Consider the following 27,255-nt stretch of genomic DNA (forward strand, 5'->3'; position numbering starts at 1 on the left):
ACCAACTAAGTCCCACACAGTCTATAATGCAAATGATCAGCATTATATACCCAAGGGATGTCCAATGTTGGCTGTTACAGCTTCAGGGGATGTCGTGCTGGCCTCACAAAGCATTATGGGGACACTGGAGAAAAAAGTTCTCCTAAACTGGGTGAATTATCAATGAATAATTTGACGAACAAGGGCGAATGTGAACGCAGCAAATTCTCTGAGAATAACGCTTTGGCGAAATTCACTGATCAACACTACTTCCTACCCACATGCACAGTACTGTACAGTACGCTGGTGTTTCATTAACTTGTATTCGGGAACTGTTTAACGTTTGCAGCGGTTATCAGGGAGGTCAAAGGTCAAAAATAGGAAAATATATAAGTTGGCGTTACCAATGTCAAGGTAAAATTGAAAGAGTGAACTAATTTGCTGTTAAAACCACACAGAAGGTTTCTTTGTTTTAAGATTGATGACTTCGCAAAATTGCCAGTGCTTGTCAATGGGAGATTTTGACATTTTTTAACAGCATGAACTGTTCAATATAGCTCAACGAAATTTTAAACTTCTTCTTTCAGCTGTTCCTGTTAGGGGTTGCCACAGCGGATCATCTTTTTCCATATCTTCCTGTCATCTACATTCCATGTCCTCTCTCACCACATCCATACACCTTCTCTTAGGCCTTCCTCTTTTCCTAGCTGGTCTCACTACTGTCCTGTAGCACTTCCCTTTCACTCTTGCAGATGAATTACCGTCTGTCACAAACTACTCCTGACACTCTTCTCCACCTATTACACCCTGCCTGCACTCTCTTTTTCACCTCTATTCCACAATCCCTATTACTCTGTACTTTTACATTACTCTTTTCAACACAATTTTAAACTGTCTAGACAGTTTGTAGAATAAGTGTGTGAAATTTCAACAAAATTCATCCACGCTGTTGTTAAGTTGTTTCATGCAGACAGACAGATGGACAGAAAGACAAATATATATGGGCTATCACAATAGGTAATAACAGCACACTGTGTTTTAGTCAATTGTTATTATCACAGGCCTTAGCATCCAGGAATCAAATATTGTTAAATATGAGAAATAGTTTGATATGGGTAAAGGCATTTGAGTAAAATTAAAGTTAAAAAAAAAAAATCATTATCAATTATCAATTTTTATATTATCAGGTGCACCTAACTGTGGGTTGCTTCTCAAAATGAGTCTTAAGTTATTTCTGGTTGGACCCGCATAGTAGGCAGCAAAGATTTTGTGTCAATGGTTTGTTATAAAACTTTGAAGTAAAGCACCTTGGACCTTTGTGGTACATAAGATCTTTCTCATTCACTTTACTCCTATTTCACAGTTTCAGCTTTAAATTTAGCCTCTGACTTTAAAAATGAGGGACTTCTTGGTAGAATGCACTCAATTTGACAAAAAATAAACAACAGATTAAAAAAATGGTTTCCTTATGAGCTTAAATAAGCTTCCGTCCATGCTTGAAGAATTCTACGCAGTTCATGAATGAAAGTTTTTTTTTTTAACATCTGGTGCTTTTTAATTTAAGGTAAATGATGGTCTTGAAACAACAACTTTCATGTTTTTCCAGCAATAACAGAAACCTAATAACATCAGATTTACCATATGTACAGTAATTCAGTTCTGTTAACTGTGACACTGGATCACAACTGTGTAGTGTTAGGAATTAGCCTCTAGGCTTTACTAAAGCAAATACCTACAGAGAACTTTCTCAAGTAATAAATCAATAATCTGATTAATGAAATTATTAATTTTAATTGGAATAACCAATACTAACAGACAAGTAAACATCATAAAAAGAAAGAAGGATAAACAAAAGCTAACTAATAAAAAGAGATTAAAACACAAAGTAACTTGCAATTACATAAACTAAGGGAACTCTGAAACAGTAGTAGACCTAAACTAATTACAACAACCAAGAAACATGTAATGTGGAGATCTAAGAAAAACAGAAATTTTAAGGACAAGCCAGGGATGAAGTCCTAATACATACATTAAAATGTAGTATCAGCTTGAAAGAAGCAAAAATCTTTTTCGAAGATTTGGAGACAGTTACTTGCTCACTGCCTCAGTGAAATACTAAAGCAAACTCTGAACAATTTATTGAACCTCAGGTAGCTGTCTAAGGTAGAAAAGGCAAAAAACACACCTGAGCAATCGCTGGAGACAGAAGCCTCCATCTCCTTCATTTCTGATCATCAATGGAGAATGGGACAAAATAGTAAACAAAAAGCACTAACAAAAGGAAAAAAATAAAATAGCTAAGGGCAGGGAATCAAGTAAGAGCACAGCATGTACAATAGCTGAGCAGATATAATTTAGTAACTAATAATGCAAGAATCTCTGCGTAGAGTTTGCATGTTCCCCCCGTGTCTGCGTTAGTTTCCTCCAGGTGCTCCGGTTTCCTCCCTCAGTCCAAAGTCATGCAGGTTAGGTTCATTGGAAATCCTAAATTATCCCTGGTGTGTGTGTGTGTGTGTGTGTGTGTGCCCTACCTGAGATTTGTTCCTGCCTTGCGCCCTGTGTTGGCTGGGATTGGCTCCAGCAGACCCCTGTGACCCTGTAGTTAGGATATAGCAGGTTGGATAATGGATGGATAGATGGATGGGTTGGATAATGGATGGATGGATAATGCAAGAATACGTTTGCTTTTTGCTCTATGCTACAGTATATGTAAACAAATGCTTTAAAAATAAATCACTTATTCAAACCTCTTTCAGAACTGTGAAAACATGGGCTTATAAAGAAGACTATTAAGAGCTGACTCTTAACACAAAATAATTATCTGTAAACTGTTAGATAAACTGAAACTTTAATTTCTTTTAGCTTTTAATAAAATGCAAAATGTTGCATATCCTATAGGACAGCTGTAATGAAAGAAAAGGAGAACACAGGTAATTTAAAAGAAGCTGTAACCCACACAAACAGTAAGCCTTTGTAATAGAAGTGGAAACATTTAATAAATCAGCTCATTATGCTTGTGTTGAAAGGTGACACACTTTATCTACTAGGCTTTTCAATGTTTCCTCTGTTGCAGGTGGCAGACTGATACATTGTTGCTGCCTCGTATCTCTGTGAGATTCTTGTTGTATGCTGAGAAGTGTTGTTTCTGGTTTCTGGTTCCTCCGACAATCTAAAGACTGTATGCGTGCAGCAGCAGAAGGATGGGCATCCCAGTAGATGATTCCTTGCCCGGACGAGATATTATTATTAAAGAAAATGGAAAGACAGGCTCTCAGAATGGATGGAAGCAAGGCCAATATGTTGGGAGGACACCAGTATCTGGGTACTATGTCTCCCAAGACACTAGATGGCAGCGTCCCTCCGATTTGGGCATCCATTCAGAGGCCCACAGAACATCATGGGAATTGGAGTTCTGGTTTCAACCCTGCTGGGTTCCATGGGTACCACTAGGGACTGCTGCAAGTGGATATGGTCAATACTTTGTGGAACTCCAGTCTGACCTGTAAGTGTTTCCTATGGACCAAGTCCTAGCTCCAGTTGTACTGCCGGGTCAAAGATAAAAGGACCTGCATCATCTGGACCAAGAGGTTAGAGTTGGGAGGACTGTGGAGGAAGAGGATTGTGTTGTGGACTGTTTGTACTTTTGGTTGTCATATTCTGTCTGTGAACATGACGATTGTTAATAAAAAGGGACTATATCTGAACCCATGACTGGTTTGGGTGTGATTGTGCCTAGGGTTTGAGACTCAGTGGTGATCATCTCACCCCAAAATCTGCTTACAACTGTTAGTGTGGTAGTTGATGAGAAGCTTGTGAATAAGAATGTATCTGGTTATAATTGGATGTTCCAGTCAGGGTCTGCTCCTGCACTGCAGTAAATGCTGCTAAGGTGCGGTATATTTTGTCTTCACACTACAGGTCTGTGTAGTTTTAAGCCATTAAAAATGTAACCAAATCTAACTAGGATACCACACTTAGCAAAAATTTGGCTAGGGAATTTAATTTCTACTGTAGCTGTAATAACCTGAGTTTGTAGGTTCCAAAAAATGTGGAAGGTGACAGTGTTAGAATCTCATTAATAATTACAAAGAAAGAAAGAATATTTTACTTAGAAATGTTGATAAAAAGGGAGCGAAAGGACAAAGCAAAGCACAAATATAAACAAAGACCAAAGGTAAGAAAGATGCAGATTTGAACAATAAAGGCAATATAAATATTAGAGGCTCTAGAGCAGGGGTGTCCAACTCTGGTCCTGGTGGGCCATAGTGGCTGCAGGTTTTTATTCTGACCATCTTCTTAATTAATGAGCAGTTTTTGGTGCTGATTAACTTGTTTTGCCTTAGTTTTAACTGACGTGACTCAGGCCCCTTAGTTGTTTCTTTTTCCTTAATGAGCAGCCAAACAATAATGAGAAACAAAACAAGCCGCCACATGATCAGCTCACCTGTGCCCATCACACAATATCTGCAAATTAAGAAAAGTGATGGTCTCAGTAAGGTTGATCTTTTAGGTCACCAGATGGTGTTCTTAGAAAAAAAAAAACAGAAAATCAACAGTATTCTGTGGCAGGATGAGAGCAGCAACAAGCCATGGAATTAAATAATGAGTTCAATTAACAAAAAGAATCGGCTTCTCATTAAGATTTGGTTGGAGTTTGAAATACCAGTTTAGCTGGTCATCTGTTGGCTCGTTTCACATCTCATTTCTATTTGGCTGCCATTTAATGAAGAAACAAATCAATTTAGATAACTGAATCCTTAAAAACAGGGATATTAAAATGAAGGGAAAAGGAATTAATTAGCAGTGAAAACTGCTCGCTGATTAGGAAGAGGGTCAGATTGAAAACCTGCTGCCACTGCAGCCCACCAGGACTGGAACTGGACTCCCCTGCTGTAGAGGAAGTAAACTGACATTCAACAAGTGAATAAAGAAACACTGACTAGCAACCAATAGTAGGCCCAGTAGGCGAAGTTGGATTGGCTAGAGACAGCTCATACAGGTAGACAGCTCTACATCACTAGATCCATGATATAACAACAGATAGGAGACATCTTGATGCCTTTAAGTAATTTACAGTGTACTCAGTGAGGTTAGCCTTGATTCCTTCAAATAATTTATAATTCAGAAAAAATAATCCATTTTTTATTTACAGGAGTTTATGTGCTGTATTCAAAATTAGAATGTGTTAGTTTATGTTGCAACAAGTAGCTTTGTGGTTTTCAAGCTTGCCAGATGCGCCAGAAGGCAGAATATCAAAAACAAAAAACACTCCAAGCAAACAAGTCACAAATTCTCACAGGATGCAGACATGTCTGCAAAATATTCACTAATGAATTGTGAAATATCACTATTTTTGTAACAATACCTTAAGTGTCCCTTGTTACAATGAGTTTACACTATAACTTATAAATAACTCAAGCAGCAGTATGGATGTGTGTCTATTTTTATTTTTTAATTATATACCTGATCGCGTTTTTGCTTTCTTTATTCATTAAGTACATTAGAATAAGTCCTAATTACAAAGACGTTGGGCAGGTAGTTACTGAACGGTTACAGTTTTTGTACACTTTAATAAAAGGCAGAATGTAAAGTGTTGCTGGTTTCTCTATAATAAATTATTTCACATTTTTTGCTGTGAGCACATGCTCACCCTGACCATATCTGTTGTGGTGGAAAATGTGTTAGGCACGATGAAAGACACTTAATGCATACAACTTCCAATGCATTCAGACACAACATCAGTGATGTAGCCCGGGGTCATTGGATGCTTTGGATTTTTCACCATCATACATCATATGCCCGGGTGATCTAGCAGAGGTTGATCAGACTCCAGCCTGTGTCTGAGTAGCATTATGTCACAGTTTATTTCTCCTCAACCACAGCTATCTTGAGGTTTTCCTGCTGCCACTGTGCTTTTCCTGAACGCCTGCTTTCTGTGTGTCCTCTTGATGCACTGGAGATGGAATGCTTTGCAGACAGATTGTTCAGCAAACTATCTACAGCCCACTTTTATGGGCAAACATCATGTACTCTGCCTATTCTGTATATACATGGCTTGCTTCCTATCTGCGGCCTCCTCCATCCTGTCTTCCCAGACGACTATAAGCTCCTTGATGACAACTTCTCTTGTTGACTCTGACAGCAACACTAAGTCTGGTCTAAGCATGGTCACTGTGACGGTCTCTGGGAACCGGAGTTGCTTCCAAAAGCTAGCCTTCGACGGCCAGGTCTGGGCCATCATAAGAATCCTGTCTGCACCCTCGGTTGCATCTGGGCCTTCTCCCCCATTTTAATAAAGTGAATCATTAACGGCACTGGCTATAAGTGCTTGTGCTAAATGATGCCTGAGCTCATGATATCCGCTGCTGCCTTCAGCACTTTATCAAGTTGCCACCAAAGGCAACCTCCCAGGGCTTTTGGGCAACTTCTAAGAATATGCTCCAGTGTTACTTTCCTGGAGCCTAAGTGGCATGACGGTGTTTCATCTTTGCCCCAGCTTTAGAGGGTAGGTGCACTGGGGAGCACAACATATACTGTGGACGAGAATGGGCCCTGCTGTTGACTGATGTCCATTCTGGAGTTGCTTACTACCTTTTGTCTAATGTTACTGGGATAGGCATGTGGCCCCCATGACTCTGAAATGGATTAAGCAGGTTTCAGAATATTACAATGTATTATAATTGCATTTGAAGGTGAAACAGTGAAAGGAAAGTTAGTGATACATTAAAGTAAGCTCAGCATTTCATTAAACTATTGACCAGCATAATAATTTCTGAAAACTACATACTGCTACGTTATGTTACTTATAATATTATCACTGCAAATTTAAAACATGGTGAAAGAGAAAATGCAACACTGCTGCTTCCTCACTGAACTCTCATAGCTATATATCTTGGGTGTAAAAAGATCACTTGGTCATCTTGATATCAGTGCCACGTTTCTTAATATAGGAAGTAACCACACAGCCACACCTCTTCTGATCACTGTCATCAAAGGGGAACAGAAGCGAGAGAGGCACTCACAAAGTTTGTTGAAAAGGTATTTAAATCTTAGGTTTAAATTACACTTAGCATTAAGGAAAATGTTACAAAACAAACCAGAGTTGGAATCCTAAAATGTGTCCTAGTCTTCCCAATTGCTTTCATTTATTTCGTTCTAAAACTTAACTTTTTATCCTTACTAAAAGATGAATGACTTATTCCAGCATTTTTTTCTTTTATATTTGCATAAAATTATCAAGTTGTAATAACTGAATTATGTATTGTGACCGCTTAATTATGCCACGTTTTTGTATTAACCTCACCCATTATGACAACAGAAGTTCATTTTCTTATTTCTTTTTTTCGGCTTTTCAACATTTCCTTCTCCCTCACCCCCATAATCTTGCACATCCCTTTGTAAAACAAGTGTCATGTCACTTGCTGACTTCACCATTGCACAAACTCAGTTTGTTACTTCTTGCTTTCAGTTGTAGCTAGACTTATTTCAGTTGTAACTAGAAATAGCATCAAACGGTCTGGTGCAGCATTGTTCACAAAACGGATGGTTAACTGGCTGGCTTTTTTTCATTAGAGTGAGCCAAGGTGAAATAAACCCAATCCATATAAAGACTGTGGCATTCACAAAGTTATATCAATACTCAGAGGAGACAGATATATGGATGAAAAAACTAAAACACATGTAAAAAATACCAAGCAAGATGCATAATTTTACTAGAAAAGTTAATAATCCTACATACATACTTGGCTGGGAGGAAGTATGGTGCACAGATGCGATAAGCTGATCATTCTTTAGTATGTAGTTTGCACATTCTCTCTACATCATTGTGGGATTTTTCAGGTTTTTTTTTCAGGTATGCCTTTTTCTTTCACATCCCAAACACATGAATGTTCAATTAACCCTCTGACCCAAAAACGTTCCTGTATTAATGTGTGTAGATTTTTGTGTGTGAATGTGTCCCACAATAGACTAGCACCTTGTCCATTGTTGGTTATTGATTTGTAGCTGATTCTGCCTTAATGGCCTCCAGCATCCTGTAACCCTATATTGGAAAAGGCTTCCCAGAAAATTCTTAATGTATAAAGTTTTGAAGAGCATAAATCTAAACTTTCATCACTATTACTTGTTAGACAATGGCCTTACTTGATCAGGCTACATTTTACACAACCTCATGTATAATTTTAACTGTGGGAGCTCATGCAGGATAAGTGACTAGAGTTTGGTCAGACTGTGCCTCAGAGCCATTATTCATCTTTAATTGTTTCAAGTGTCAAGTATGACTTTAAACCATTCAAATAGCAATGGAAGGCAAGCCTCATCTTGTTCTAAACATGAAAATCTCTTTTTCCTTGTCTCCCAATGAATTTTAGTTCTTGGTGAAAGTCATTACAACTGTGGCATACTGGATACAACATCAAAACCACACTTTTGAATGAGGAGTAAACCATATATTATTTTTTCTGACCCAAGACACTTTATGGTCTTTGACAACTTAAAGGAAACAGAAATGAAGCATTTTGGGTGGTGTAGTCTCTTTGTTAGTTTTAACATTAAAACTATCATCTTAATGGTATCTATCATCTTAAGACAATTAACTCTGCTCCACTAACGATGGGTCAATGGGTTTAAAATTATTTGATGTTGTGCTACAAGATAGGCATTACATCATCCATCTAAAAAGAAAATGTTGGTTCTTTCAAGCAAATGATCTGTAGTGTGTTGGGACAGAAAAAAATCCAAATTGTCTGAGGTAAATTGTCTATGACTCAGAGAAAAAAAATGTACCTGCCAGTTTTTTTTGGTGCGCTGAGAAGTGAATGCAGAATCACATCTCACACAGCTAAAGGGGTGCATCCCTATCAAAAAAAGGTTCCCAATTTTATATATTGAATGCTCTTTGACCTTTCACCTTTGTGTCTAACAATCCTATAATTAAAAATTACTTGTTTACTAGACTAATTCTCCATGAGATACCTGAATCAGATATTTCACACCAGAAGAAATCCTTCAGCAGAGAGGAAGGCCTTAGAGATAGGGTGTGAGCTACAAACCAGTTGAAATATTTTCTGTTGACACAGAAATTCACTCTGGTACTGATCATGCTGCCCTGAAGAGGATGCCCACAAATAAAGAACCCAGCTCTCAGATGGATCCGTGGTCTTCAGCTGTACAAGTAATTAAGTAATGCCATGTACAGTAAATGTTTACTGCCTGTTAAGTTATAAAAATGCTAATGTAGCTTTAACATTTTTGATCTTCTCATTATGAGGCATGGAAAAGTTATTATGTTGCACAATTTCTTTCATTAGACAGAAGTTCAAATTCTCAATGTCTTTTTTGGGCAAGTTCCCTTTTTTCTTCTACACTTGATCTTTTTATGTACATCAACATTATCATAAATGGCAATTTTTCATAGAGTTACACCCAGCCAGATACTCAGATTAAATGTTTTTTAAGTTAAATTTAAAACATGGAGGTGACACAGAACTTAAAATAGTAAGGGTTTAAGAAACACAAAGGAACAGATGGATAAAAAGCAAGCCAAAGGTAATTCTATACTACATGATACATTGATAAGTTCTGAGTAGGGCTTTCAAAGCAGGCAATCCAGTTTAAGATGCAATACTGGGGTATTAGAACAGAAGTGTCTGTTGAAACCTGGAAGAACAGGAACTAAAAAAATCAAAGGAGGTTCTTAAACCTGGGTCTACACAGCAATTTAACCTGTAAAGTACTTAAGAAACACACAGGTAGAAGAGCCACGGTCTAAATCACTAAAGTACTGAGTGCTCCAGTGACCCAAAAATGGACATTCACTCATGAGAGTCTTCAAGCTTATATCTAGGAAATGGAATGCTCATTGCAGTGTCATTTCAGGAAGGAAGAAAGCCAAGACACTCTCATCTCCACAGGGCCACACACGGAAGTTCACCTACCCACATACTGTATAAGAGTGAGATCACCGTCCAGATGTGCAGTATCAAAATCCCCTGCTGTACCGCATGACAAAGCAGCACTCAAGATCCCTCAATGAGGATATCATAACTACTAAGTAAACTAAATTTGTTTCTAATAAATTATACACATTTTTCATTTTCTTATTTTAGCTCTTACATAACAGCAACCATGTTAGATGTGTCCATAGCCAGGGGGGTTGGGGGATGTTTCACTAGGTTCACATAAAACAAAAGAGTAAAAGAAAATATAAAGGTTAAAAGAAAAGTTTTAAATTCATAAACACAAATCCATTTTCATGATTTCAGTCTTCTCTTTGAAGAAATTAGTCCTGTTAACATGTCATGTATGATCTAGACAAGAAACAAAAACGAAGGCTTATTTTAAGAAATATTAAAATCTAGTAGTACTCTAACCAGCTGATTACAAAGTTCAATGTAACAGTCTAGCAATTTTAAGTGACTTGTCAGACACTGAGCTAAAAGAACATTACTGTGACTAGACAACATGCCAGCTTTCTTCTTCAGTACAGCATGATAACGATGTCATTGCACCTCTCTCATAACTTATAACAGGTTTACTTTTGGCCTGTTAAAAAAAAAATATATATATATATATATTGTGAAACCTGGCCCCGGCACAGACAGACGGACAGCATATTTTGCTCACCACACACACCGTTTATTTACACTATTTACAATCATATAAATCACGTGCACTCACGAACCCCAGTGCCTCTTGCACTGATTTCCCCAAAGTCCAGGGCCCACAGTCTCTTTGCCTTTGTCCTGGCCGCCTCCCGTCCTCTCTCTCCAGCTCCGTCTGCTTCCTCCCGACTTCCACCAATGACTGGAGGGAGGCGCCCTAAATAATGCCCCGGATGAGCCCCAGGTGCTTCCTCCATCCTTGGCCACGCCCCAGCGTGGCGGAAGTGTCGGCTGCCTTCCTGGCGCTCTCCGGCGCCACACAATGTCTTCCCCGGCACTTCCTGGTGTGGCGGAAGTGTCGGGTTCCCGGATAATCAGGCACCGGGCGCCGCTGGCGGTGGCCACGGGTCCCTACAGGGCTGGGCTTCAAAGCCCTGTACCTGAGGCCCGTGCCTAACCAGGACGGACGCCCCACTCTGTCTGGAGGAGGCACTCGCCTCCTCCGGTCCTCCAAGCGTCCGGCCGGGCTCCTGCCCCGACCGGCAACCGCACGGGATAAACCGCATCGGGCGCCGCCTGGCGGTGACCACGGGCCCCTACAGGGAAGGGCTTCCATGCCCTCAACCCGTGGCCCCAACAGAACCAGGACGGACTCCTCCCCGCGGTCTGGAGGAGGCACTAGCCCTCCTCACGCCCTCCTGGGCGTCCCGCCGGGCTCCGCCCGCCGGGGCCACAGTGCCCCACCGCTAGCGAGGACACGTGGGTCCGAACGGCACAACCCGAACGGGCAGCACGTCCCCAGCGAGGGTCCTACTATGTCCCCAGGGTCCAACACGGCACCCTGGGACATCTGTCTTTGGCACCCTCGCCGCGCAAACGCCCCTGTGGTCTGCGCCGCTCGCCCGCTGTTCCCCAGCGGGTCACTGTAGGCCTCCCGCGTGGAGCACTCCAGCGGCGCCTGCTCCAGGCGGGCAGGTCCCGCCGACGCCGGCCTCAGCGCCGTCGGGCTTCGGGCCTGTAAAATAAAGAAAAAGAGGGCCAGAAGCACAGCCAGGACACTCATCCCGAGCGCTCCGTCGGTCTCCGTATCGACCGTGCCTCTGCCCCCCTCCGACAGCCCCCAACTTGCCTGCTGAAGTCCTCCGCCGCAGGTTCCATGCCCGCCCGCCGTCGCTGCACCGCTCGCAGGCGGCTCGCCCAGCCGCCCAGGGATCTCCTCTGCCCGCACAGCGGACGGCCTTTCTCCGACGCGCACTCCAGCGCCGCGTCCTCTCCTATCGGAGGAACCGGCATTCACCCTTCGGTTCCTCCTTCTTTCTTGGACGCTGACGGTCTGGGTCTGAGCACAGCAAAGCTCAAATCCAGCCCGTCTCGTCCAGGCAGAGCGACGGGAGACAGTTGCAGGCTTGGAGCGCAGGGCGCTAGGACCCAGGGCACTCAGCAGCCCCGATCCTACCCGCCCCTGCATATTCGAGCTCCTCGCCTCGCTAGCTGTCTGCACCGGCGTCTGCTGTCGGGAGGTTGCTTACTTGAGCTGATCGTCCCAGAACGGTCACAGCCATGTTCGCAAACCTCCCGCTTGCTTTACGGGACGGTACTACTCACCACCCCGCCGTGTTCTGCCGGCCTCCGGTTCCAGCGCCAGCCCGATCCTCCGTCTCACTCGGTGTCAGTCCCGACGCGACCGCCTCTCCATCAGCTGCTCACACTGCGCGCGAGAACACGTAGCAGCTCCTCTAAAGACGGCTTGGCGGGCCGAAGGACTCCTCCGACGCACGCCGAGCCGCTGGTGGAAAGAGAGACAGACGTCGGTGGGCTTACCTGTCCATCAGCTCCACGCGACGCCTGCCTCCTCTGGGCCACTCCCTCTGGCCCAATCGGGTCTCGGTTTGGCACGAGACTGGCGTTCCTTGGGCCCGCCTCTATCCAATCATCGGCGGGCATGCAAGACACACCGGCCAATCCCGTGCCTGTCAGCGGGCGGGACTTCCAGCCCGCGGCCATCTTGTCTCCCCTGTTTTGGCTGCGGAGACGTGCCTCTTCGCCGCACCGCAGCTGCGGCTTCGACTTCGCGGTCTTCTCAGCGGCCGTCGCCGCGCTGCCGACAGCCCGTGGCCCGGCGTGCTCCTGCCACAGACGCGGATCCGGTTCGTCCCTCCCTGCGGAGAACAAGGTACATCCAACCCCGCAGGGCAGGGTACTCACCTCCCGAATCCCGCCGCTGAGGCCCCTGCCTCGGTGTGGCCTTCATCGGCCACGCCGCCTGGCTGTCCGTCTCAACAACGCTGCTCGGAGCCGCTGCGCCCAGCGAGGTCCGCTCCTCCTCCGCACCGGGGATGGCCTTTCTTCGTCCGGGCGGCGGTTTCCGGGTAAACGCCCCGCGGCCGCACGGCCGCTCCTGCGGCCAGTGTGTGGGTCCGCTGCGCGCGGGCCGCTCACAGAAATATTTGATTTTGAAGCAGGTCCCCGTCTTGTACCAGACGGATCATCCTGCTGACTACGCCACTGTGAAACCTGGCCCCGGCACAGACAGACGGACAGCATATTTTGCTCACCACACACACCGTTTATTTACACTATTTACAATCATATAAATCACGTGCACTCACGAACCCCAGTGCCTCTTGCACTGATTTCCCCAAAGTCCAGGGCCCACAGTCTCTTTGCCTTTGTCCTGGCCGCCTCCCGTCCTCTCTCTCCAGCTCCGTCTGCTTCCTCCCGACTTCCACCAATGACTGGAGGGAGGCGGCCCCTTAAATAATGCCCCGGATGAGCCCCAGGTGCTTCCTCCATCCTTGGCCACGCCCCAGCGTGGCGGAAGTGTCGGCTGCCTTCCTGGCCGCTCTCCGGGCGCCACACAATGTCTTCCCCGGCACTTCCTGGTGTGGCGGAAGTGTCGGGTTCCCGGGATAATCAGGCACCGGGGCGCCGCCTGGCGGTGGCCACGGGTCCCTACAGGGCTTGGCTTCAAAGCCCTGTACCTGAGGCCCCGTGCCTAACCAGGACGGACGCCCCACTCTGTCTGGAGGAGGCACTCGCCCTCCTCCGGTCCTCAAGCGTCCCGCCGGGCTCCTGCCCCGACCGGCAACCGCCGGGATAAACCGGCATCGGGGCGCCGCCTGGCGGTGACCACGGGCCCCTACAGGGAAGGGCTTCCATGCCCTCAACCCGTGGCCCCCAACAGAACCAGGACGGACGCCCCCTCGCGGTCTGGAGGAGGCACAAGCCCTCCTCACGTCCTCCTGGCGTCCCGGCCGGGCTCCGCCCGGCGGGGCCATATATATATATATATATATATATATATATATATATATATATATATATATAGTGAACTTGAACCCGGACATAGGCAGACAGACATCGTTGGTTCCACCACACACTCGTTTATTTACAGTATTTACAAAAACTGTGCTCAAACCCCAGTGCCTCTTGCACCGATTTCTCCAACTGTCCAGGCTTCACAAGTTCAATGCCTTCCTGGCCGCCTCCCGTCCTCTCTCTCTCTCTTTCTCAGCTCCGTCCTCTTCCACCCGACTCTTGCCGCTGACTGGAGGGAGACGGCCCCTTTTATGGGAACTGCTGCTCCCCGGCACTCCTCCGCAGACACGCCCTTGTGTGGCGGAAGTGCCGGCTGCGCACCCGGAAGCCGTCCGGGTGTCCCCTGTCGTCTTCCCCCGGCACTTTCTGGTGTGGTGAAAGTGGCGGGCTCCCGGGATAATCAGGCACTGGGGCGCCGCCTGGCGGTGGCCACGGGTCCCTACAGGGCTGGGCTTCCAAACCCTCTACCCGAGGCCTCCAGCATAACCAGGACGGACGCCCCCTCTCGGTCTGGAGGAGGCACAAGCCCTCCTCTGGTCCTCCTGGGCGTCCCGGCCGGGGACCACACGGGATATACCGGCATCGTGGTGCCGCCTGGCAGTGGCCACGGGTCCCTACAGGGCTGGGCTTCCAAGCCCTTTACCCGAGGCCCCCAACATAACCAGGACGGACGCCCCCTCCTGGGCGTCCCGGCCGGGCTCCAGCCCCAGCCGGGGACCACAATATGTATATATACTGTATATATATATATATGAGAGAGAGAGACAAAAAAGAGACTGAGACAGTATATGCGTATATGTATATATTTATTTGTCTTATGTCTACTACAATTTCTGTGAATTAGATTTATAAGGAAAGCCCCTGTGTTGGGCCTACTTCTCCAGGTAAATATACATATTTCAGTTTGTTTTTTGTAATGAAAATACTAATCAAAATCTTTTTTCTTATGAGCACATGTAATATGCCTGATATGTTGCAAGGCACTAACATCAACAACAATGAATATCACATTTAGAAACAAATCAAAATGTTTTAACTGAATGCAAGAATTCCATTCATACTTTATTAAAATATCTTGAAGTTGTTCAGGACTGCATGGCACCATACTAAACCAGCACTGAGCATGGCACAATGCATGAACCAAACCCTGGATCTGGAAGGCAAGAACTGGTGTTTCCTAATTAGGCAATTTGAAATTAAATAAAAAGTAATAAATACATTGCAATAATGTAGAATACACTGTAAATAAAACAGGGTGGATTAGACTCATTAACAGCTTGAATATATTTGGAAAAAGTGTATGGAAATGGCTTGTGCAACAAAACAAAAACATGACACTGTTGTAGTGTTAAAGTTCTCACTGTAGAAACAAACTACTGACAGAGTGTCAGACATCCAAATTCAGCACTGGCCTGACACAATGCGAGCCTTTCCGGAAAGAAACTAAAAATTTGAGACAAATGAAAAGGAAAGGCAGAAAAACGTCTTTGGCTTCTTCCGACAACTTACACAACAGGGAATAAGCACGTAGTAGATATTTAAAGCTAGGCAATTGTCCTTCCTCTTTCCTGTTGCTTTTTGTGCTGGTAGACACAAAGTCTTAGTAAAGCATGTGTCTGGAAAGTTACACAAAAGAAACACATTTTGTAAAATAAATATGTATATATAAATAAATAAATCCTTTCCTTCATTTCCTGTGCATGTCTTTATCCAGGACATGGTTGCACAGTAACTATATAGGAATGTTGTCCAGTTTTCTCATTTAAAAGTAATAAAACATTTAAAATATCAATCAATTATTTATCCTTTACTTTTTGTCAGACACAAAAATGCACATTTGTCTGTTATCAATGTTATCAATATTGTGTTGGAGCGTAACAAACAGCATGAAGGAAAAACGTTCAAAATTATATTATTTGAAAGGAAAATAATTTTAGCTTTTTTCTTTATTAAAAGAAATGTAAAAAAAATATTTATATGAAAACAAATAAGGAATACTCTTTTTATAAAAAAGCAGCATTATTAGAATGAAGAAGCTATACACTAGTTATGCATTATGTACTTTCACAAAAAGTACACTGAGGTGTTGCCAAACACACAGAAGCTTACTGTTGTACTTTTACCCAATGAAACCCTGGAGGAATAATAATTAATAGTTAACCTTTAAAAAGGTCGTAATTCAAAGCTTAGGTCACAGCAAGACAGAGGCCACACTTAGTCAGTTCTTTGCGAGGGGCAATGCAAATCTTCTCTGTATTGTTCCAATTTTAGTATATGTGATGCCGAAGTGAGCACAGTCAGTTTTCTGTACATTCCACTATGTCTCAAATGTCAACAGAATCTATGAAACAGATCATTGGCATGCTGTAAACAGACATGTCAAATGCCAGCTTTGCCAGATACTTTGGACTGCAGGCAATTTTTCAGCATACCAGCAGGACAGATAATCTCTGGGTGAGTGAAAACACCACTGGCATATCAGACTAGTTCATCCTTGAGATTGTTTCAGTTTGGCCATTCAAACTGCAAGTGAACACACCAACAGACACAATACCACAACAGTGACAGGAAAGTGAGGGACAGGTTCCAGGCTGCTGGTCTCAGGGTAGGACATCCTCTCAGACGCCCTCTGTTCACACCTTTTACATGACCTTACAGTGCAGCAGGATGACTGCAGGCCACATACAACTGCTGCGGTCGCAAATGTCCTGCTCAACACTTGCGTGCAGATGCTTCATTGTCCTGCCTTCTCTACTTTTACCCTAAACTTACAGAGTTTTTCTCTGTTACTCTGAACTGCTACATCCTAATCTGTGACCCTCTGCCTCCTGGTGAACAGCAACTTAATTAAGCCCTTTTTTCTGGGACGCAATAACATCTGATCAACTGCAGATTCAGAGGTCCATTGGCTCTGTGTGTTAGAGGGGTCACAGCTTTATTGATTTTCCAATTGTTTCTGATGTCGTATGATTTGGCTTTCCTATTAATATTATTTGTTTATTGTTATTTCAGCAACAACAGTTAACATTTCAGAAAAAACAGCAAGTGTTTTTTTCATCATTATATAAATTGTTATGGACAACACACATACGCAAGCATCCCTTTCAGGATGGGTTCTGATCCCTTAACTCGCAGGCAAACCATGGCACAGAGTGGGCACAAAGAAGGGCAAGATGTTCCCTTCTCTTGCCAGTGGACTGATAAAGCAAGCCAATCTGCAGGTGAGCACACAGGCTTCCTGACAAGGATGGACCGAAGACCCTTACCCAGCCAGGAAGCCAGTAGGATGGAAGGACAGGGGAGACAGCCTGACGGGGCTAATTACTCCCCCAACATGCTAGGTGGCAGTCTCCTTGGGCTACTCTACTTGTGCAGACACCTGCAAGGCATGCTGGGAACTGGAGCCAGGGGGAGCTGCTAGAATTAATGATCCCTACTTTGTGTGGCTTCCATTTGAACTGGAAATAATTAAAGGAGTCTTTTGTAAGGTAATTTAAAACAAACCTATTGTACTGGGACTTGTGTTTGGGGTTTGGGGTGCTACAAGACCGCCTAGTGAACACAAGAAAAAATGTTTCTTACCATATATTTTCAGTTTCATTTACACGCAAAAAATAATACTGCCTATAAATGAACTCATATTTAAAACTGAGCTTCTGCTAAATTTAACTGAATTTAGTGAGTAACAACACACAGAGATAGGCTTAATTTGAGCCCGTGTCATTGCATATGAGTCATGAAGTTCTTGTGCTATATAATCATTATATTTAATGAAAAATTGTAAGTTCATATTTGCTTTCTTGCTTCCAATTTCTAAATACTAATTTGTAGCCAGCACGGAACATACAGTATATTTAAAAAGTAATTCTTATGTTATTGAAGTTTCACATATTGTTATGCATACATCTATTGTTAACCAAACAACAGTTTCAGGAAACAACTTAACTGGTTCTTTTATCTCACAGCATATAAGTATCCCAAAAACACACAAAAAAGGCTACAAAAACTTGTCCGCCAATTGAATTTCTTGAATCAGACAGCTGTTAGGGCAAAATTCATTTACTGTAAATGCTGCTGCAATTTGTCACTCATCCCATTTTCTAGCCTACTGCCATAGCTTATTCTTCTACCTGCACTTTTGTGTTTATCTTCAGAATCTGCTCATATGAGAGATTGCTGTTGGTCTCATGAGAAGTGGGAGTCTGGGAGATAAGCAACTTTAAACGTTCCAGTAGACTTTCAAACTAATAAAATGTCAAGATTCATCAAAATCTCGACATGGAATCTTTGGACGATTATAATACTTTTCCTATACTTCATATACAAGAAAGTAAAAAAGTAAAAATAATTACATAAATAAAACTAGATAAGCCTAGCACACTCCTACTTGTGTAACAATAAGAATTAACAATACAAATTATATGCAGATAAATAAAGATTTCAATTTAATTAGTTTAATTAATGTTCACATCATTCAGGATATATATATTTCACTGATTCATATATTTGGTCATGAATCCAGTATAAAAAATCTTGCATCACGTAATTGAAATGAGAGGGCATAACATAATAACTTTATTGTCAAAGAGGTTTATTCTTTATATTTTTATTTATATTTACAACTTCAGCTTTATTTTTATTTTATATGCATCAATTTTAACAGTTAGATGCTTGTGCTTACAGCACCTGCAGTGTACTCTTAAGACAATCCACACTTTTTTAATTTTTCAGTAAGTTTTTTTCTACAGAAACCTAATACTTAAACACACCAGCAGTATTGGTACCATATACTGTACTGTATATTGATAATTGGTCATGTTTGCTGCCCACATATCAATATCACTATCAGTCTAAAAAAACGCATATTGGTCAGGTACTGATGGCAGTAGTAACAGGCCATGAATACACAATACTGAATGAGTCCAAGTGTGGCATGTGAGAATGCCAAAAAAAGTTTTTGCAACTATACAAAATAATAATACAACAAAAACTAAATTAAAGTTATTTATGTATTATAAAAGTTACATACATAACTGCCTATAAAAACTGCAAGAGCTATTTTCATTTTTAAAGTTTAGATATCTCAGAACTGCAATTAATACCTCTTCACTGCACTATAAGCATCCAAGTATCAAAATACAGCATGCGCATGTCATAGCTACATATCAGTAATTGATATCGGGAGTCATTTCACTAATTTTTCAAATATTGCATTATGTATATAATAATTGCCACTATTGTTAATTTCTGGAGTATTACTAAGATGTCAGTCTAAATTTCTCTTCAGTTTGCAGTGTGCATGTTTAATTAGATAGAGAACATTTTAGCTTGTCGACCAGAGTTTGAAACTGCCAAGGCTTTCTAAACTCAGCCTTCCAGTAATCCTGTAATGGAAAAAATAAGGTACAAAAAACAAACAGATTGATGGCTGGATGGTGTTCAGTCTCGTAATGGAAACCTGTGGGTGAGAATGTCTAAAGCACTTGTGTTCTGGGCCACATTTCACACTATTGCAGCAGCCTGCATGGTAAAGGCAGTTAAAATTTTGGATTGGTACAAAAAATTTTACTTTGGTATCAATACCAGCTTTCAGACCGGAAACAGTACTGAAGTAAAAAACGGATAACTCCTCATTACCCTTCCCCATCCCAAACAGGTCACACACTCACTAGCCTACCTGGTGCCAAGCACAATCACGTGTTGCACCTTTTGCACCGCATAAACATGCACCTCCCTACTTTGCTACAAGCTATGGTTTCCCTTTGAATTCTTCAGTGTGTCAAAATTTGTTGTACCCTGCAGAGTCCACAACACATCGCAGATAAGTGGGGAGGGTATGGTGGCTTAGGGGGATTGTCTCACATTAAGTCTACAACATGCCTCACTACCTTGATACAAGCAGTGGTTCCTATTTGAATTCTCTACTGCAGGGGTTTCTAAACCTTTTAATCTGTGAACACAAATAAGAAAATCATTACTGTAATGAGACACAAGAAGAGGATTATTATTAGCTAAACAATCGAGCCTGATGGACTGAATGGCCTGTCTCATTTAAGAAATATCTTATGTATGTATGAAACACTCCAGCACAATCTCCCACAAGAAACTGGAATTGAAGGCTTGGTTTATGTAGCTATGACATTTACCCTGCTGGATTCACCTGGGGCCTCATGTATAAACTGTGCATATGCACAGAAATGTTGCCTAAGAACGTTTCCACATTCAAATCGCGATATATAAATCCTAAACTTGGCATAAAGCCACTGTGAACCTCGCCCCGGACACAGACAGGCAGACACGTTAATGTCACCCACAAACACAGGTTTATTTTCCATTCTTCTGTGCAATTCTGCTCACCAACCCCCAATACCCCTCAGTCCAGGCCAATCCAATGCCTTCTCTTTCTTTTTCTTTCTCTTCTTCTTCTTTTTCCTCTCTTTCTTTCACTCTTTCTTTCTTCTTCCGACCGCCTCCTGCCTCCTCCAGACGTTGCCACTCTTCCACCCGACTCTTGTCCATGACTGGAGGGAGACGGCCCCTTTTATAGGAACCCGGACGGGCTCCAGCTGCTTCCCGGCAATCTCCCACGGACACACCCCCGTGTGGCGGAACTGCCGGCTGCGCACCCGGAAGCCGTCCGGGTGTCCCCTGTCGTCTTCCCCCTGGCACTTCCTGGTGTGGCGGAAGTGCCGGGCTCCTGGGATAATCAGGCACTGGGGCGCCGCCTGGCGGTGGCCGCGGGTCCGTAGAGGGCTGGGCTTCCAAGCCCTCTACCCGAGGCCTCCAGTATAACCAGGATGGATGCCCCCTCTCGGTCTGGAGGAGGCACAAGCCCTCCTCTGGTCCTCCTGGGCGTCCCGACCGGGCTCCAGCCCCGGCCTGGGACCACACCACGCACATTTCCACGGTACCGCATACCCTGTTCTACGCAAGTTCTGCACTCGGTTTTGCAGACTGGCACCACCCAGCGTCAAAGCAGTGCTACTGTTCCTGTGTGATTACCCTTTCTTTCTTAGATCCACATTCCTGACGCGGCTTTATAAATACACTGAAACTAACTGCATATTGTTTAGTAGTGTAATGCATCTGATTGTAATTAACCTGTAACAATATAATGGTCCAGGGAATAGCCATAGTATTCCAAATACCATAACTGCTTTAGCGTTGTTACTCTCACTGCACCTTCTTTTTCTTCTTTCAGCTGCTCCCATTAAAGGTTGCCACAGCAGATCATCTTTTTCCATATTACTCTCACTGCACCACTCGGAGTACAGTAATCTCTCCTCGATCGCGGGGGTTGCTTTCCTGAACCCCCCGCGATAGGTGAAAATCCGCGAAGTAGAAACCATATGTTTGTATGGTTATTTTTATATATTTTAAGCCCTTAGAAACTCTCCCACACTGTTTATAAATATTCTCCGCACAGTTATACAGTAAACCCTCGTTTATAGCGGTTAATCCGCTCCAGACAGATAAATGAATTTCCACAAAGTAGTATTCTTTATTTATAAATCTAATATTTTTGCAGTTAGAGCAGTGAAAACCTGTTTACGACCTTCTAAATACGTTTTTTTAACATTATTAGAGCCCTCTAGACATGAAATAACACCCTTTAGTCAAAAGTTTAAACTGTGCTCCATGTCAAAACAGAGATGACAGTTCTTTCTCACAATTAAAAGAATGCAAACATATCTTCCTCTTCAAAGGAGTGCGTGTGTCAGAAGCAGAGAATGTCAGAGAGAGAGAGAAAAGTAAACAAGCAAAAATCAATAGGTCTGTTGGGCTTTTAAGTATACGAAGCACCTGCGATAAAGCGGCCGCAATGAAGGGATCAATGTGAAGGTAGTCTTTCAGCATTTTTAACAGGAGCGTCCTTATCTTCTAAGCAAACAGCCTCTGTGCAAACAGCCCCTCTGCTCACATCCCCTCTGTCAGGAGCAGAGAATGTCAGAGAGAGTGAGAGAGACAGAGAAAAGCAAACAATCAAAAATCAATACGGGCTGTTAGAGCTTTGAAGTGTGCGAAGCACCGCGCGGGAAGCATATCTTATATCATTGAAGAGTTTTATTTAATACGTAATACGTGCTCTGATTGGGTAGCTTCTCAGCCATCCGTCAATAGCGTCCCTTGCATGAAATCAACTGGGCAAACAAACTGAGGAAGCATGTACCATAAATTAAAAGACCCATTGTCCACAGAAATCCGCAAAACAGCGAAAAATCCGTGATATATATTTAGATATGCTTACATTTAAAATCTGCGATGGAGTGAAGCCGCGAAAGTCGAAGCGCGATATAGCGAGGGATCACTGTATTTTTATCTCTGTATCTGAGAGATTGCTCCTTGTAGAACTGTTTGTACTTATAAGTACAATTACCCCACTGTAAACTTGTACTACAGTTATAACAATTCACAACCTGCGCCACTTTATAAAGCGCGTATTTACATATGATGACGATATCATTTTTAAGATGAAATGCAGCAAAATATGTTGATTATATGATACAGTGTGATAAATAAAGAGTCTTCAAAAATAGAAAAAAAGATTTTGGGATCATCCCCATATATTGTCGTTCAGACAATTGAAATAAAGTAAGCGATTCAAATGACTTTTCAGTACAAAATGAATGATTTACTTTAACAAGATGGCGATTTTTATAACAGAATGTATGACGGGAGAGGAAATGGTTGGCCGGAAGTGACAGTTTGAGGCAGGAACACGGAACCAACGTCATCAGGAGTAGTTGATTGTGGAACCGGAAGTGACGTCATTGGAGTGGAACCGGAAGTGACGTAATCACGGCCATTTTGGAGCCGGAAATGGAGAGATTTATTTTTCTTCCAGTTTTCTGCAGGTGGAAAGAGATTCAGGTAAGTACCATGTGAAAGACCCTTGTCTCGCGAGATTTCACTCACCTTTAGGCTCTTTGACTGCCTCCAACTTGCATGTGTGTGACAACAGATAAAACTTTACCTTAATTTAAATAATCTGTATTGTTAATAATTAAACATGTGAGGACACGGTGCCGCAGCGCCTGCAAATTCACATATTGTTCCTGCCTTGTGCGCTGTATTTTTGCCGAGGCTGGCGCGACACTGGAAGGATAGACGGATAGAATAATTAAACATGTACCATGAAGATATTTCAATGTTCCTTAAAAGTTTTGAAGAATCATTCTTGTAAGCTTGCAGATGGCTTAACGTCTATTACAGAGATGATTGTTTGGCGATTGGGTATTTGGAGAAAGAAAAGTAAGGACAGGAATTGGAGGTTAGTACATTTGAAAGAGACAGTACTGCTACAATAAATAATTTAATCGAAGGTCGCGCATGGCGCAGTATCATCTCGTGTGAGACATGAACAATCACTGCGCCATCGTGTTCCCATGTTTAATAACATGCTTTCATTCCAATCATCATGAAAATGATGGCATTTTAATTATTCAGAGTGCTGTAATATCACGAATGTAACGGATTCTGTGTCCTGTCAGAGAAAGAGAAAGAACAGAAGCACGTAGTGATTCATACACATAGAGCACATAGAAGATCAAATACAAAACAAAGCATTTAACATGCTACTTTAGTTACGATGGTATTTGAGAAACTAGTAAATTAAACGATTTTAAGATGAAGTTTATGATGTTCTACTTTAATGACAAAATAAACTACGTGATTAAAGTGGACATTTCGAGATTAAAGTTGACATTTTGTACTTTTTACCCCACTGTATGCCTATTTTTTTTTGTCTATACCCTAATAAGCTTTAATATGACACTCAGACGGTGGGCTACAACTTGCCTTTTCACTGCAACTTTCATATGTGACTTCGTCACTATGCGACTTTGTGAACTTGAGCTTTCAAGTTTCTCCAACACACTGTGTCACTCGATCAACTTCCTTTTGTTGATTATACCACTGTTTAAATCATGAAATAGTATGTTTTTTCTTTGCCTCCATTTGGTATTCGCTGAAATTCTTATATTTTCCCCCGTGCTTTTCCCATTGTGTTTTCACAGAACACTGAGCTTAAGGGCTATTTATATTGATTTGCATATTCAAAGAGGCGTAATTCTGGGAGGAACTGGGGGACAGCAGGCGTGTGCACGTGCGTTACTTTTCACACTGACTGGGATTTATGTAGCAGAAGAACGTGGAAGTTAGAGTACGCACAGATTCCTACATCTAGATTTTTATGTGCATAAGCACATTTCGGCTTTTGTGCTTACATCATGTTATAGTGTGAATTCTATGCACACCGTTATGCATGAGGCCCCTGGAGTGTGGTTGGGATCCTCACACACACATACAAACACACTGAACTACAGCAACTGTAGTTGTTCTGAGTATGGAGCATTTTTAGGATATCCACTTTGGCACGATAGTATGTATTTTTCACTCTTAGTGCTCTACCACTCTTCCCTGCCATGTTTCTACAAAGTATTACCACATGCAAGCCACACAGTGGCAAAACCAAAAGAAGGACTATCTTCTGCTTGTAAGCAGAATACTTTACTGCCATCAGCAATACAATGCAGAAGGCCCCCTTGCTGAGTTACATTGAACCAGGGACGGATCCTAAGTCAATGGGTCCCCTGGCCTGATAAGATATTGGAATTCCATTTACCAATCCTCAGACAGAACCAATATAAGCCAATAAATGAGTTATTCAACTAAACACTATTTTTATTTGTAGGAAATCAAACATAATCTAACGATTATAGAAACTAAATAGGTAGCACATACTACATCATTTACACAACAACAACATTTATTTATATAGCAGATTTTCATACAAACAATGTAGCTCAAAGTGCTTTACATGATGAAGAAAGAGAAAAAAGACAAAATAAATAATTAAAATTAGGGAACACTAATTTACATAGAATAAAAGTAAGGTCTGATGGCCAAGGAGGACAGAAAAAAACACTAGACAGCTGGAGAAAACAATAAACTCTGCAGGGGTTCCAGGCCACGAGATCGCCCAGCCCCATCTAGGCATTCTATCTAACATAAATGACCTCAATCAGTCCTCATTGTATTCAGGGTTCTCATGAAAGAATTTGATGATGATGGTCATGTGTACTTCTGGCCTTTAATCCATCAATGTAAGGACATCATGGCGTTTTGATTAGGTGGTGGTGGTGCAGAGCGCCACCACAGAAAACCGGAAAAAAGAACAGAAGAGAAAGTAGGGGTTAGTATGGATTCTGGAGCCACCATGAATAATAATGATAATTAATTGAATATACAGAGCATCAGGATTTAACTAAGATGAAGCTATGAGGAAGCCATGTTAAAGTAATGTATTTTCAGCAGTGTTTTAAAGTGCTCTACTGTATTAGCCTGGCAAATTCCTATTGGCAAGCTATTCCAGATTTTGGGTGCATAACAGCAGAAGGCTGCCTCACCACTTCTTTTAAGTTTAGCTTTAGGATTACATGAAGAACTGGCAATTGGTGAAAAACACAATACATGCTTTGCTCTCAGTTATAAAATAGGTACATAGAAATCTTGCAATAACACATCCTGTATTTACACGAAAAGGGAAATAACACTATAATCACTCAGTTGCCTTCCTTCACCACTAGTGATCGCTGTAAATCAGTCACTAGTTTGCTTGAACTGAGGTTGTCCTTCCTAAAGATGAATGCACAGTACTGGATTTTACAGGTAGACACTGTGCAGTGCTGCAGCTAGTGTACCTGAGCGATACTGTAGAGCTATAAACACTGCTGCCAAGTAGTCAAACTGCAAAATGTGAAATTCTTGTTTACCTCTGTAAATAAGTGTGCATCTCACCTTGTCATTTTTAGTTTCTCTACAAGTAAACACTGGTTCAGTATCACTCCAATATCAAGAACTGTCATCCTCATCCCCTCCCTGTAATGTTGCGGCTTGTAGTGATGATGTTTGAGGTTCACTGATGCTTCTTATCAATGTTTGATAGTAAAGATTCTGCTTTTGATGCTAATGTTAGCTTGGTCTTTTGCTAACTTTATCTGCTTGTAGGATCATTATTGTTACTTATACAGAATACAGTGAAACTCTTTTTTGCATTTGATAATCAATATGTTGCTACTCTCCATTATTGATTGTATCTGCACTACCAGTAAAAAGGTTTAGAACACCTCAGTTTTTCCATTTTTTCTTCAAATTTAATTAGTTGAAATGAAATGAATTACCTAAATCGGGGTGTCCAACTCTGCTCCTGGTGGGCCACAGTGGCTGCACATTTTCATTCTAACCATCTTCTTACTTAGTGAGCCATTTTTGCTGCTGATTAACTTGTTTTGCCTTAGTTTTAACTGACGTGAAACAGAACCCTTAGATGTTTCTTTTCCTTAATGAGCAGCCAAACAATAAGGAGACATAAAACAAGCCGCCACATGACCAGCTAACCTGAAAATAAAAAACGGTGAAGGTCTCGGTCATGTTGGTCTGCTCAGGTCACCAAAACATCTTGACAGTGGTCTTAGAAAAAAAACAGATAAACAAGAGTGTGCTGTGGCAGAATGACAGCAGCAACACGTCATTATGTTCAAGAATTGCTTTAATTAACAGCAAGAATTGGCTTCTCATTAAGAAACTGGTTGGAGTGAAATTGGCTGGAGTTTGACGTTCCAATTTAGTTGGTCAACTGTTGGCTCATTTCACATCTCATTTCTGTTTGGCTGCCATTTAATGAAGAAATTAATCAATTCAGAGGACTAAATCCTTAAAAACAGGGATATTAAAATGAAGGAAAAAGGAATTAATTAGCAGTGAAAACTGCTGGCTGATTAGGAAGATGGTCAGAATGAAAACCTGCAGCCCAACAGGACCGGAATTGGATAGCCTTGACCTAAATGGTGAAAAGTTAAGCAATAAAGTGTCAGAGCCTGAGGTTTACATTTAAAATTTAAGTTAGCAAAAGCTGAAAAAAGGAAATATCAGAATATTACAAAATGGCCTTCTTCAGGGAATAGGTTACAACCTACAGATGAAAGGTCTACGTTTCTAAGAGTATTAATGCCCTGTCTCATTTCTCTTGTTAATTGACGTGTTCTTGCCTTTACCACTGGAATATTGTCCAAGTAGTACTTCAGAGCGTATAATAACACAGTCTGTTCCAACTCTGCTTTAAGACAGACAGAGGGTTTTTAAGTAATCAACAGAAGTTGGGACACCTGGGCAAATCATTTGCTTCAAATTGCAAGGCTTAATTTACTTTAATTACTGCACAACATCTGCAGGTTGTAACCTATTAGTTAGTGATGGGCGGAGTGAAGCCTCATGAAGCATCAAAACGTTTGAAGCAATTGTGTCGGAAATCGTATCGAAGCTTCGAAGCATTTGACACTCACCTCTTTAGTGACCC

General features: G+C 42.2%; 1 protein-coding gene and 1 pseudogene across 1 annotated transcript in view; both read right to left on the reverse strand.

Annotated features, from left to right (window-relative positions):
- Positions 1-27,255, reverse strand: part of itgb2 (integrin, beta 2) — a 119,243-nt gene that overhangs the window by 84,179 nt on the left and 7,809 nt on the right. The gene's annotated exons all lie outside the window — the stretch shown is intronic.
- LOC120531995 lies at positions 16,130-16,193 on the reverse strand (annotated as a pseudogene).

This window comes from Polypterus senegalus, chromosome 6 (genome assembly GCF_016835505.1).
Source record: "Polypterus senegalus isolate Bchr_013 chromosome 6, ASM1683550v1, whole genome shotgun sequence".
NCBI lineage: Eukaryota > Metazoa > Chordata > Cladistia > Polypteriformes > Polypteridae > Polypterus > Polypterus senegalus.